The sequence below is a fragment of the Vulpes lagopus genome, chromosome 23, assembly GCF_018345385.1.
Source record: "Vulpes lagopus strain Blue_001 chromosome 23, ASM1834538v1, whole genome shotgun sequence".
Taxonomy (NCBI): domain Eukaryota; kingdom Metazoa; phylum Chordata; class Mammalia; order Carnivora; family Canidae; genus Vulpes; species Vulpes lagopus.
Genome location: NC_054846.1, coordinates 33,913,666 through 33,927,423, shown reverse-complemented (window position 1 = coordinate 33,927,423; position 13,758 = coordinate 33,913,666).

Genomic DNA, 13,758 nt, shown 5'->3' with positions numbered 1-13,758 from the left:
CCTTTTCTCTTACCTTTCTGACTCCCAATGCTCCTACGTCTTGGCAGTGGATGACATAACAGACTTGGGGCACTTCTTTGCTCAGGTCTTCTCTTCTAGAAGGCTCTGAACACTCACTGGGGGCCCGCATGGTAAAGAGCCAGGGGTGCTGGCGGCCGTGCGGTTCTGCACCCCCTATGAGCTGCTTCACTCTTGGGTGACGTTTCCTCCCTCTCAAGGACCTATCAAGGTTGGTGGTGATGAGGAAAACCAAGGCAAGCGAAATGTAGTTAAAATTAGATGTCCTTACAGCTTGCAGGCTGCTGCTGAATCCCCGAGATGGACAGAGTGGGAATTCCTCAAGGGACTCACAGCTGCCTCAGTGTCCTTGCTTCGCTAGGGACTAAAGGTAACCTTAGCCTGCTGCTAGCGAGACCACCAGGATCCAGGAAGTCTTCTTGAACATACAAAAATCCCTTTAGAGGGACACCTGGGTGGCTCAGTAATTGAGCATCTGCCTGTGGCTCAGGTCATGAACCTGGGGCCCTGGGATAGAGTTCCACATGGGCTCCCCACATGAGAAGCCTGTGTCTCCCTCTGTCTATATCTCTGCCTCTCTCTCTCTCTTTCTCGAATAAATAAAAATAAAATAAAATATTTAAAAAAATCCCTTTAGAGACTTTCTTCATCCGCACCCCCCCATCCCCAAATGTATAATCAGTCCCTCCGCACTATCACAGCGCAGGGCTTTCTGCCCATGAGTCCTAGTCCCATGCTATAATAAAAGCCCTTTTTGCACCTTAAAACATCTTAAGAAGTCTTTCTTGATTGTGGTGCTCAACGGCCCTGCATCAGTGACAAGGCAATAAAATGCTTTTCTATACTTCTTCCTCACACTTAAAGGCAACAGGCCAACAGGAATGGAACAAAAAGGAGAAAAGTATTTTTTGCCATAGGTTGATTTATTCAGAGGCAATGCCTCTATTTCCCAACTGGGACAGCATAGCCAGGGAAATTAGCCTCTCAATGGCTCTCTAAGTCCACTCCCAGCAAAACTGTAAGTTCAAAGCAATCATCTGGCCAAAAGGGCATTTTACAGATAACTCTGAAGATTTGCTCTCTAATCTTTTGCAAAAGTCCAGCACCCTTGCAGCTGCCCTCTTGATACTGTCAACCAGCCTGGAGGGACTGTCTGGGGACACTTGGACTTCTCCAGACGGGTGACTCCTAGAGGCAGATAGACAAGGACATTCGAGATTGCCACGTCTTTCATTTCACAGATGAGTAAGCTGAAGCCAGAGTTGTTTCGCCCAAGATCATAGGGCTTGTTAGATGTTGAGCTAGATGGAAAAAAAAAAAAAAAAAATCAAACAAAAACCCAAACCCATGGCCAGTAGTTTCTGGCCTGATTCATTTTATTCAAAAAAGGTTGATTATATGCTTACCATGTGCTTAATAGGTTGGGGATACAGAGGAGCATGATGCGATCCTTCTACTCAGGGAGCATGCAGTGTAAGAGGGGCTGAGGGACAAGAGGAACTGTTATACAGCAACGGATGGAGTGATGGATGTAAAGGGGAGCCAGGCGAGACGAGTGAGGCACTCCACTGGCGCTCAAAATTGGCGGGACACCAAAACATCAGTAACTGAGATAAGGAATATTTTCTTCCGGAAGACAACATCATTCCGACTAACTCTTCCTCTTGGTTCGGCAAGGCACCCTTGCTGCTCCTCTCTTTATTTAACACGTGAATATTTTGTTCATTATGCATTGTTTTTGCATTCATTTTGGTTGTTTAAAATATTACATTAAAACATTCTTTATTTTGATGGCCAAGTTGCTCTGGTGTTCTGCTCTAAACTTTTGCAAGAACCTCACTCTAGCCTCCAAGGGGATCTAACAGAGCCCAAGTGGGGATGGGAGGAAGAGGAGGATCCTTTATGGGAGTTTCAACAGAGGTACAAGGTTTTCACATTCTGCTTCCTGGAGACCTACAGGTTCAAGAAGAGCCGCATCAGGGGAGAGGTAGGACATTGTCAGCCAGAGCAGCTCAGCCTTGACCTGTTGTTGTTGTGTTTGCTAACATTTGGTGTAAGGGCTTGTCGAATTCCTAATTTGGTAGAAAGGGATGCTCAGGTCTAAAACACTGAAAGGTTCTTATAGCAATGAGAAGGATTAGGTTCAAATCTATAAGACCAAAACATACATCACAGGGCCCGAGTTAGAGGCAAACGGATGGAGTAAACAGGTGGAGCAGGGAAGGCATGGGGCCCCAGGGAGAGACTGAACGGGTGCCGCTGACTGAGCCACCCGAGATGGTGGTTTCAGAGCTCAACTCTTTGCTCTCTCCCAACTCCTCCCACAGTGCCCTGGTAGCTGACTCATTTGACAGACGTGTCTGCTCATTTCACTGGATCACATAGTTTGCATCCCCTTAGCGGTCCACCAAAGAGAGGGTCGAAAAGAATAATTTTTCAAAGTTGATGATCACAAAAGAAAGTCCGCTTTCCTTAGACAAATGCTGAATAGATGATGGGGAGTAGGGGAAGGGTAGAGCCAGAGAAAGACAACATCTTAGAAACAGTTCCTAAAACTGAATTAAGTGCAATCTGGGCAGATTTGGTGGTGGTGGTGGTGGGGGTGGGGACCACATTATCCAACTCCGGGGGGCGACTTCTCGGTGTAGTCCATGTAAATGGCACCCTCTGGAGTCATGCGATGTACAATCACTTGACTGCATGGGGAAGCTATCATTTATGACGGTTGCCTAAATATCCACTAGGAAATAATAGGTTTTGTCCACATTTGGCTAATTCACGCATCCTAATCCAATCATCCTACTTTAAACCATCAGGCTCTTTTAATTTTAGCAAGCTAGATTCTCAAATTCTGAAATTTTCTCTAGCCAGACTGCTCGATTTCCATTCTCTTGGATCCCTATAATTATTAGGGAAGAAGGAAGTGTGTGTGTACAGCAACAAGTGATTAAGGTGACAGGGGAATCTGAGAAGCCACAGAAAGTTGTCAGCTAAGAAAGTTTTCAAGATCAGAGTCAAACCGATTATATTGGTTGGATTATATACACACCAAATCTGATAATATCAAGTTTTGAAGGAGGAAATGTAAAAATGGACCCTCATAAACTCCCAGCAAGACTGGGATTTCTTAAAGGTTATGTGGGGCTATGTGTTTAAAGTCTAAATTAAACAAAAAAAATAAATAAATAAAGTCTAAATTATATGCATGCCAATAATTTTAAAGCAGGTTTTAAAACTATGTCCACAGTGATCCCACCAAAAATACGTATGAGTATAGGAAAAAAGAATGAGGGTTTACATGAATTTAAATGATGGATAGTGTGGTTATGGGTGATTTTTTTCTTCACCAGCTTTATTGAGATATACTTGATCTAAAGCATTGTATAAATTTAAGGTGTACAACCTGTTGATTTGCAAAATGATACATATGTATAATGAGATATATATATTGCAAAATGATTACCTCTAGAACTTGAACTAACACTATCATGTTATATAATTACCATTTTTGGGGGGCAGTGAGAACATTCAAGATCTATCCTCTTAGCAACTTTCATGTATATACCACAGTATTATTAGCTATAATCACCATACTGTCCTTCAGATCCCCAGAACCTATAACTGGAAGCTTGTACCCTTTTATTTTAAAAAAGGATTTTATTCATCTATTCATGAGATGCACAGAAAGAGGCAGAGACACAGGCAGAGGGAGAAGCAGGCTCCCTGCAGGGAGTCCCATGTGGGACTCGATCCCAGGACCCTGGGATCACGACCTGAGCCAAAGGCAGATGTTCAACCACTGAGCCACCCAGGTGCCCAGGAAGCTTGCACCCTTTGACCAACATCTCCCCATTTCCCCCACCCACTAGCTCCTGGTAACTACCCTCTACTCCCTCTTCAATCAGCATTTTTATTTTTTTATTATTATTTTTTAAATATTTTATTTATTTGAGAGAGAAAGAGAGAGCACGAGCAGGGGGAGAGACAGAGAGAGAGGAAGAAGCAGGCTCCCTGCTGAGCTGGGAGCCCAACATGGGCTCGATTCCAGGACCCTGAGATCATGACCTGAGAGGAAGGCACTTAGCAGCCTGAGCCACCCAGGTGCCCCTCTGTCGGCATGTTTAGATTCCTCTTATAACTGACCTCATAGTATCTGTCTTTCTCTGTCTTATTTCGCTTAACATAATATCATCAAGATCTATACCTGTTGTGAAAAATGCCAGGATTTTCTTCCTTCTCGTGGCTGAATAGTATGCCATTTTGAATTTATGGATGTTTCCCCCTCTCCCAATTCTCTTATTTTACTTTTCTATCTCCTTTCTGAAAAACGTACTCACTCAACAAACATTTCTTGAGCACCTGTCACATGCTGGGGGTTGTTCCAAGGACCAGAGATACAGCAACCAATCTCCTGGTGCTTAGATTCTAATGGGGGGTGGGGTGGAGATCTAGGCAACAAAGGAAATACATAAAATATGTAGTGATATGAAGAAAAATAGAGAAGCCTATCAGGAGTATGAGGGAGGGGGTGACTTATGAATAATAAGTGTCAAGAAAAGGGCAGCCCAGGTGGCTCAGTGGTTTAGCACCACCTTCAACCCAGGGCCTGATCCTGGAGACTTGGGATCGAGTCCCATATCAGCCTCCCTGCATGGAGCCTGCTTCTCCCTCTGCCTGTGTCTCTGCCTCTCTCTTTCTGTGTCTCTCAAGAATAAATAAATAAAGTCTTAAAAAAAAAAAGTCAAGAAAAGCCATAGAGAAAGGCAATCTTTATGTAAAGACTGAAAGGAAGTGAGAGAGGAAGGCCTCCAGTGTCCTTGGAGAATGGTTTTGTGCAGAAAGAAGGACATTTGCAGAGGCCTGAGTGGGAGGAGAGTGAGCAAGAGGGGCAAGGGGACTGATTATGTGAGATTCAAAGGTCTTTCCAAGAAGTTTGCTTCCACTCTGAGCTTGGAAAGCCATTGTCTGATTCTGAGCAGAAGACTTCTAGAGCCTGGCACATTCCTTAGTGGTCCCACTCTGGCGGCGTAGGGCATCAGGGGCAGGAACAAGAAGACCAGCTGTTGTTTTTTTTTTTTTTTTAGGAAGACCGGTTGTGAGGCTATTTCAATAATCCCAGCAAGACGTCCTGGTGGCTCGGATCAGAGTGATGGTGACACGGGACTGGATGTATTGTGACAGCGTACCTGACAGGATGTGTTGCACGTTTGGAAGGGTGGCATGAGGGATAAAGAGAGGCCAAGGAAGCCTCTGAGTTTTCCGGCCTAGGCGGAGTGGCCGTTGACTGAGGTATAGGGACATCTGTGGGAGGAGCAGATTGGGAAGACTGGAGCTTCAGCTTTGGACATGCTTGCTCTATTTGTAATGTTAAGGGGTGGTGGGATTTGGAGTTCTAGGGGGAGGTAGGAGGAGGAGCCTGAGACTGGAGCTACATTTGTTTGTGAGTTTGTCAACATGTCTACATCAAGGCCACTAGCCTGGAGATCCCCAAAGGGCTGAGTTTAAACAGTGAAAAGGTACCCAAGCCCTGCCTCCTGGGAGGCCAGTTCTTCTGCAAGAGAAGGGAGGGCAGGGCTTATGGCCTTATTGCAAAGTGGGTAGATACTGTGGTGAGAGGAGTCGAGATGGATGGTTGCATCTATTTGTCACTGAAATAGGAAGCAAGTTATTGAGAAGATAAACAGATATTAGTTAAGGACAAGGAATTCAAGAAAAAGAGAAAACTGAAATATGCATGAACTTTCATTTGACGGCATCACTTCCAGGAATTTTTGTTAAGAAAATGATCAAGTAGGGCGTCTGGCTGGCTCGGTCAGCAGAGTATGCAACTCTCGATCTTGGGGATGTGAGTTCAAGCCCCAGGTTGGGTGTAGAGATTTCTTAAAAAAAAAAAAAAAAAAAAGGAAGAAAGAAAATGATCAAGGAACTTTGCCAAAATACTCTTTGGCAGGGCTGTTTCCAGGAGTAAGAAGGTAGAAACCCTCTAAGAGACTCATAATAGCAGATTGGTCATGTTTAACCAATTAATTAATTAGCGCAGCCTTTCAAAGGTATACAACCATTCCTATCAAAAGCTATTGACCATTTATTTAGAGGAAAAGGAAAGTTTCCATGTTTGTAAAAAAAATACTAATTCGCATCTATATAATCTATCTGTTTAAAATTGATGATCCTTGCCAGATTGGATTATGGATTGCTGATTCCTTTTTGTTGACTGTATTTTCTGATTTTTCTATAATAAACAGAGTGAAAATTTTGTAATGAGAAAGCAAAGTGCTCCGTATTTCCGTGCTATGTGGCACCATTATTTTATTTTTTTAAAGATTTTATTTATTTATTTATTCATGAGAGACACAGAGAGAGAGAGGCAGAGACACAGGCACAGGCAGGAGGAGAAGCAGGCCCCACGCAGGACTCGATCCCAGGTCTCCAGGATCAGGCCCTGGGCTGAAGACAACCCTAAACCACTGAGCCACCTGGGCTGCCCTATGTGGCACCTTTAGTTTGTGACTCTCGTGGTGTCCTGCAGCCTCAGCCTCCTCTGAGCTTTCATAAAGGTAAAGCAAACCCTGGTAATGCCACCAGCTGGCGACATTCTTACCTACAATCCCCATTAGCCATCCATTACCACTAAAACTACTGAAACTAAAAATAATGTGATATTTTTATCTATATGATAATTTGTTTTTAAATCTTTAGGGGCACCTGGGTGGCTGAGCATCTCCCTTGGGCTCAGGTTGTGATCCCGGGGTCCTGGGATCGAGTCCCACATCGGGCTCCCTACAGGTAGCCTGCTTCTCCCTCTGCCTGTGTCTCTGCCTCTCTCTGTGTGTCTCTCATGAATAAATACATAAAATCTTAAAAAAAAAAAAAAAACTTTTGTCTAAATCATTTGTGTGTGGGGGCATTAACTCAAGTCAATGCAAGGGACCATTAATTAGATGTGAAGAATCTGAATCTAAATCAACATCTTATGGTTGGTTACTTAGCATAGAGAGTATACTTACGTGAATCAACACTGAAGGGTAGTTAATGAACATAAGAATGTTAGAAACAATGTTTATAGTGAAATTGTGAGTCAGGAGCGTTGAGACAGGACCCAGTGGCCTTGCACGAGCCACCACTCATGGACTCTGCAGCCCATGCCCACTCAAATCTGGGTCTCTTAGCCCTGGGTCCCTCCACTCCTTGGAGGACCCTCTTGCCTGATCTAACCCAAATGTCACCTGTGCAGTCCTCCTGTGGGTACCAGCAAGTCGACCTCAGGTAAGATGCTTCTCTGGGAAGATGCTGGTGGACGTATAGAGCCACAGTGCGGGAGCTGCCCAAGCCACGAGTGTGCATGCCTGCCTGGTAGTTACCTAAAACGTGTGCATATGTTGCTTTTTTGTTTTTTAAATAGACTCAGTGCCCAACATGGGGCTTACACGCATGACCCCGAGATCAAGAGTCACACGCTTTACCAACTCAGCTATGTATCATGACACACCAACTGGGTTGGATCAAATCATGCCTATTGGCCTGTTAGAAGAAACTGCAATTTACCAGGAAGAACCTTGTAAGCTCTGGTGACCAGATTGATTGGAGTCATTTGCTATAAATAAAAATAATTACATAAATATATAATATTTATAAATATAAAAAAATATTTATATATATACACACATATATATGCCATTTTCTCAGTAGTATACAAGGTGGATATAAAAGCATATTTAGAGAATTTTCCTACTTTTGTGATCTGTTTACATAATTTAAGTTTCAAAAGGGCGTTCCCAGTGACACAGCTTCAAGACAACCCTCAGCCATCCCTCTTTTAACCAGCTTGCTGCCCCAGACTCCTGCTCCATAGGGATTCTGGTGCTGCCCCCGCCCCCACAGGGGAGGCTGGGTGCTCTTTAGAAGGCCATCTGCCTTCTTTCCACAATGTGCCACTTACCTTTGAAACAGCTGCTCCAGAATTCAAATTTCCAGCCCCAAGCTGGCATTACTCTCATCCATTTGTAACTTATGTACTATTAATGTTTGGATTATACTGGATAAATGTGCAGGTTAAAATTGATTCATGCAAATGGATGACTGAGTAAGCAATAAAAACATGACCTAGAATAATCTCATGGTTTGATATGGCAAAAACATGTTTTATAATCTGTTTAACAGCAAACTTGATACTTCCTGAATGTGTCAACCATAACACACCCTTTTTTGTTAGCAGGGAGAAAAAGGAAAACTATATTTCTCTTTTCATTCACCATCAAGGAAATTATTAAACAAGAAAAGCTGGTTGTCCTCAGTAGGGCACTTTCTTATGCTTTTCTTTACTTCCTGTTTTCTTTTTTCATCTTCTTGTGCAGGGCCGGAGCAAAGACAACTCTCATACCTAGAATGGTGCTTTTTTTTTCCCCAAAAAAGATTGTATTTTATTTATTTATTTGAGAGAGAAAAGAAAGAGAGAGAGAGCATGAGCAGGGGGAGGGGGAGAAGGAGCCTGGGAAACAGACTCCCCACAGAGCCTGACATGGTCCCAGGACCTGAGCCCAAGGCAGACACTTCACCAACTGAGCCACCCAGGTGCCCCTGGAATAGTGGCATTTAACCTCGCTTATTATTTTAAATACACATGCCTGATTCTGACCAGAGACCAAAATGAGCATTGTCAATAATGGGACAGGTTGACATGATGTGTCCTTCGGTATGACACACGCAGGGGAACAGCACCACTTCCATGATATTCCTGGCAAAATGCTTATGTTATCAGAAAGAAATCCATCATGTGAACCCAAACAAAGGGAGAGTCTACAAAAAAAAAAAAAAAAAAAGTGGTGTGAAATCTTAAAGAACATTGAAGTCATGAAAGATAAAGACTAAAGAATACTAGAGAGACATCAAAGGTAAATATGACACATTATCCTGGATCAGATCCAGAAACAGAAGGAAAAAAATTTTTTCCATACTTATCAGAATAACAGGTGAAATTTGAATGGGGTAGGTGATTACATGGTGATACTGTATGTCAGCTTCCTTCTTTTGATTGCTGAACTGTGGTTATGCAGGGAAATGTCCTTGTCTTCTAGTAAATACACATTGACATTTCTCATTGACATTTCTAGTGGGACTGAGGCATCGTGTCTGCAACTTTTGTTTTGGGAAAATAGATGGTGGGGAGATGATAGATGGTAGATAGAAGATGGATGGATAGATATAGAAAGAATGATGGATACATCCATGATAAGCAAAAATGGCAAAACGTTAGCACTTGGAAAAACCTGTATTAAAAAAGTATATGGCTTCGGGGGCCTGGCTGGCTCGGCCGGTGGAGCATGTGACTCTTGATCTTAGGGTTGTGCGTTTGAGCCCTACTTTGGGTGTAGAGATTCCTCAAAAATAAAATCACCCCCCCCAAAAAAAGTATATGGCTTCATAGTCTTCTTTCAACTTTTGAAATGATTTCAAAATAAAAAGTAAAAAAAAAAAAAAAAGAGAGAGAGAAATACTAAGGAGTATTAGAAAGCAAGAGTCATTAGGTTACTTCCCATTATTATTCTTAAAATGAGAATGTTCACTGTCCCCATAAAACAAATGGCAAATATCTCTATGCTATTGTATATAAGATATAGAGACTATGTATTCCTATTACTGTGTGCAGGTGTGTGTGTGTATAATTTGCCTGGGCTCCTGCAGACCCGCTGAATCGGAGCTCGGGGTGCTCCCAGAAGGCCCAGGGGTGACGGCGGCTCACAGCCAGCATGGCACATCAGCACCCCTTCAGCAAGTCTTGTCAGTTCCAGGAACCCTGGGGTAGGTGTGGGAAGGAGGAGATCCTGCTTCCTGTCTTCTCTTGCTCCCCCTTTCACTCAGTAAGGTGCAAACCCCCCAAGTGGATGACTCAGCACAGCTTCCCAACCTGTGTTCCTCAAAATCCTAACGTGTTCTATGAAAACAAAACCCCCCAAGAAATCCATCTGGTCTTTGGCTTAAAGAAGTCTATGTGATGCTTCCTGTACTAGCTCCTTCCTGGGCATATACTTATTATAAATAGGTGTGGTGTCTTTTAAGTCACAGTTGACAAACTTCCTAGACATTTATAGTTATGCATTCGTTTTTTTTTTTCTTTTTTATTCATGAAAGACAGAGAGAGACACACAGAGAGAGGCAGAGACCCAGGCAGAGGGAGAAGCAGGCTCCATGCAGGAAGCCTGAAGTGGGACTCGATCTCGGGTCTCCAGGGTCACACCCCGGGCCAAAGGCAGGTGACCAACCGCTGAGCCCCCCGGGGATCCCCAATATGCATTAGTTCATCAGTGTTTGACAAGCGATTGCATTTTGTATAATTTGATATTTTGCAAACATTTCTTGGCCACGGAGGGCTTCTCCCTCCCATGTGACACGGGTCACATAACGTCCGGGGACACTTGGGCTTCTCCCGGGTCACCCCTTCCCCAAGGGTGTGCGAACCATTCCGGAGGCTGAAGGGAACCACCTCAAGGTAGCCACAGGCTGTGGCCCTGCTCGGGCTGCCCCTGGCCCACCCCCAGGTCCCGGGCCATCAGCCGGGGCTCACCCTGGGGCTGGCAGGGTCCCCCTCCTGCCCGGGGCCACACAGAGGGGCCATGAATCGGAATATGCTTGGGGGTGGGGGGCCTCAAAATGCTCTGCAGCAGGTGGGATTTAAGCCGCAGAGAAAGGTGGGCGCTGTGCCTGTGACTCGGGTAAACCTCCCGGGCTCCCCGCTTCTCGGGCAGCCGCGAACCCCAGCTTCGGCTGTCTCAAGAGACCCAGGCCCAAGGCGACGCCCGGGGCGCTGTCGTCCCCCCACTTCCTTCCCCCTGACCCAGAAACGCTGTCCCCAAGGAAGGGGCCAAGAAACCACTGGCAATCCCTGGGGCAAGGGCCTCCCACAGCTGCCCCCCTTGCCCTTCATCATCAGCCCCTCCTGGGATACATTACTATGGGATGAGCTGTGTGTGTGTGTGTGTGTGTGTGTGTGTGTGTGTGTCTGACACACACACACACACACTTTTATTTTATTGTATTTTTAAAGATTTTTATTTATGAGAGAGCGAGTGAGAGCAGAAGCAGGTGGAGGGGCAGAGCGAGAGGGAGACTCCCGTCCAGGTCCCTGGGATCATGACCTGAGCCCAAGGCAGCCTCAACCCCGTGAGCCACCCAGGCGCCCCCCCCCCCCCCCACTTTCAATGTGAGATCTTCAACACCTCACTTCAAACTAGTGACAAGAGGGGAGGATCCCAGGCTTCCTCGTCACCGTCAAATGCTTGCTCCTCTCGTAAACCAACCCTAGCGGTGACCTGAGCAGGATGTTTTTAGGGTCACTCTGGGGGACAGGGGACCCTGTGCAGCCTGCAGTCTGTCAAACATCTGCCTCAGGGAAGAGTCAGAGCCGGATCCTCAGAGTCGCTTGAGGCTCAAAATTCTTGAAGGCCGCCTCAGATTTGTGAGACTCCACCCCAGAGTTCCTGCCGCATTCACCGGGTCAGCAGAGGTAAACCACAGGATCAGGAAATCTCAGGGTAGGAGACGATCCTCAAGGTGCTGTTCTTTGTTTCTAAGGCACAAGTCCCCCGCCGGGTGGTAATGTAGCTTTGTCTAAGACGTCGCAGGAAGGAGCTCCTCTATTTCTCGAGGAAGTCCATTTTGCTTTCAGAAAGCACTGACAGTGTTCCTCAGATCTGGTTTAGCCCTACCTTTCTGTAGTTTCTAGCTCCTTCTACCTTCTGAAATAATTTTTTAAATGCCCAGTGTTGGGGCACCCGGGCGACTCAGTGGTTGGGTGTTGGCCTTTGGCTCAGGTCGTGATCCCGGGGTCCTGGGATCAGGTCCCGCCTCAGGCTCCCCACAGGGAGCCTGCTTCTCCTTCTCCCTATGTCTCTGCCTCTCTGTGTCTCTCATGAATAAATAAATTCTTAAAATATAAAATCTTTCCTATTTTAATCGATCAGCAACATGAAACCTAAGGATTGTTAGAACCAAACCTGTTCTTAAATAAAATCTTAAAAAATGATAATAAATGCCCAGTGCTCCTATGTGGCAAGCTCATACCTGGAGCCTGCCATTTCCTATAACGGCATCTCACGCTTGAGCAGCTGGGCCTGCCGTGAACACCACTCCCAGCCAAGGGAAGCAACACGCTTCCTTGTACCTAAGTGGCCATGTTCCGTGTGGGCGATCATTCTGGGCGACCTATGGGCTGATCCCTGGCCTATGGGAAGCCCCAAGTAAGTGTTTGGCTCCCTAGGGATGGTGATGACTTAATTCATCAATGGAGTTGTTTCTCTCAAGCATTTGGACTAGAAAAACGGGGAGAGATCAATCAAATGGTAACATCAGCAAAGCAGCGACAAAACAAAAATAGCCAGGACGTGTTAGTGATGAAGCCCCAGAATCGGAGTTCTGGTGCTGGGGGTCTGGAATGAAAGGTTACCTGGAGCTGTGATGGGCTCTATGGGCACGGCTCGTATCCTGCACCGGATCTAAGGTCTAGGCTCAGTTAGGCCTGGCCAGACCACAATTCCTCTCTTTCCCGACAGATGTGACTGCGACTCTTCCCGGGTTGCCATAATGCCCGCATTGTAATTGAGATTCTTCATTTTCACATAGAGTTTTCTAAAATTTCTGCATAACCTAAAATAAACTAAATGAATCTCTAAGCCTTGAACCCACAGAATTTAAGAGTTCTCACATCTTCTAAGTCTTCTCTGCTTCAAGATAAAAATCTCCAGACATTTAAGCCATTGTTATGAAATGGCTTCCAATTTCTTCTGGTTCTTGGCCTCTCTCTATCCCATCTCTCCTCTCTAAATTTCTTAGACGCCACCCCCCCTCACCTCTAATAGCCAGCATCATAAATGAAGCAGATCAAATGGTAACCCATCCTAAGCGGCCCTGTGTGTCTCTAGCATGAGCAGAATGTTTGTATGGAATCAAATGTGCGCTTCTTTCCATTTTGGGGATGATCAGTGGAAAGACTTCCCTATGTGATCGATCAGCAACATGAAACCTAAGGATTATTAGAACCAAACCTGTGAACTGAATTAAAATGGATGATTATGGGCATGCTTTTAAAGGGAATATGGTGTGGAGCCTTCTAGTCATCTCCTGACTACCCCCTCTCATTGGATGAGATGATCGAAAGTATCGGCTCTCATTTCAATTTACTTAGGTAGTATTAGGAAAGGACGTGAAAAAGAATCTGAACTCCAGATAATGTGTTTAAATTGATTATCTGAAAGAAAATGTAAAGGTTCTTATGTGTACCTGCTTTTTTGGCTGCACGTAATAGAAAACCTAATGATTACATACACCATAGACCATTGTTTACTGGGGTATCTAAAACGGAGCTTGGGGGTCTGTTCCTACTACCCCACCCCTGAGGTTAGAATCTATAATTCTGCCTCCAGAATTTTGCTTAACATTTTTTTTAAGATTTTATTTATTCATGAGAGACACAGAGAGAGAGGCAGAGACACAGGCAGAGGGAGAAGCAGGGTCCCTGCGGGGAGCCCCATGGAGGATTCGATCCCAGGACCTCAGGATCACAGCCTGAGCTGAAGGCAGATGCTCAACTGCTGAACCACCCAGGTGCCCCTTGCTTAACATTTTCACATAATTATGTTAAAGACTGAAAGCCCTGAAAGTCTTGATCCACTCGAAGACGTCCCCTTCCATCTCATTAGTCAGGGCAGAGGCACTTGGCCAATCTGAGCTGTAACGGAAACAAGGAAG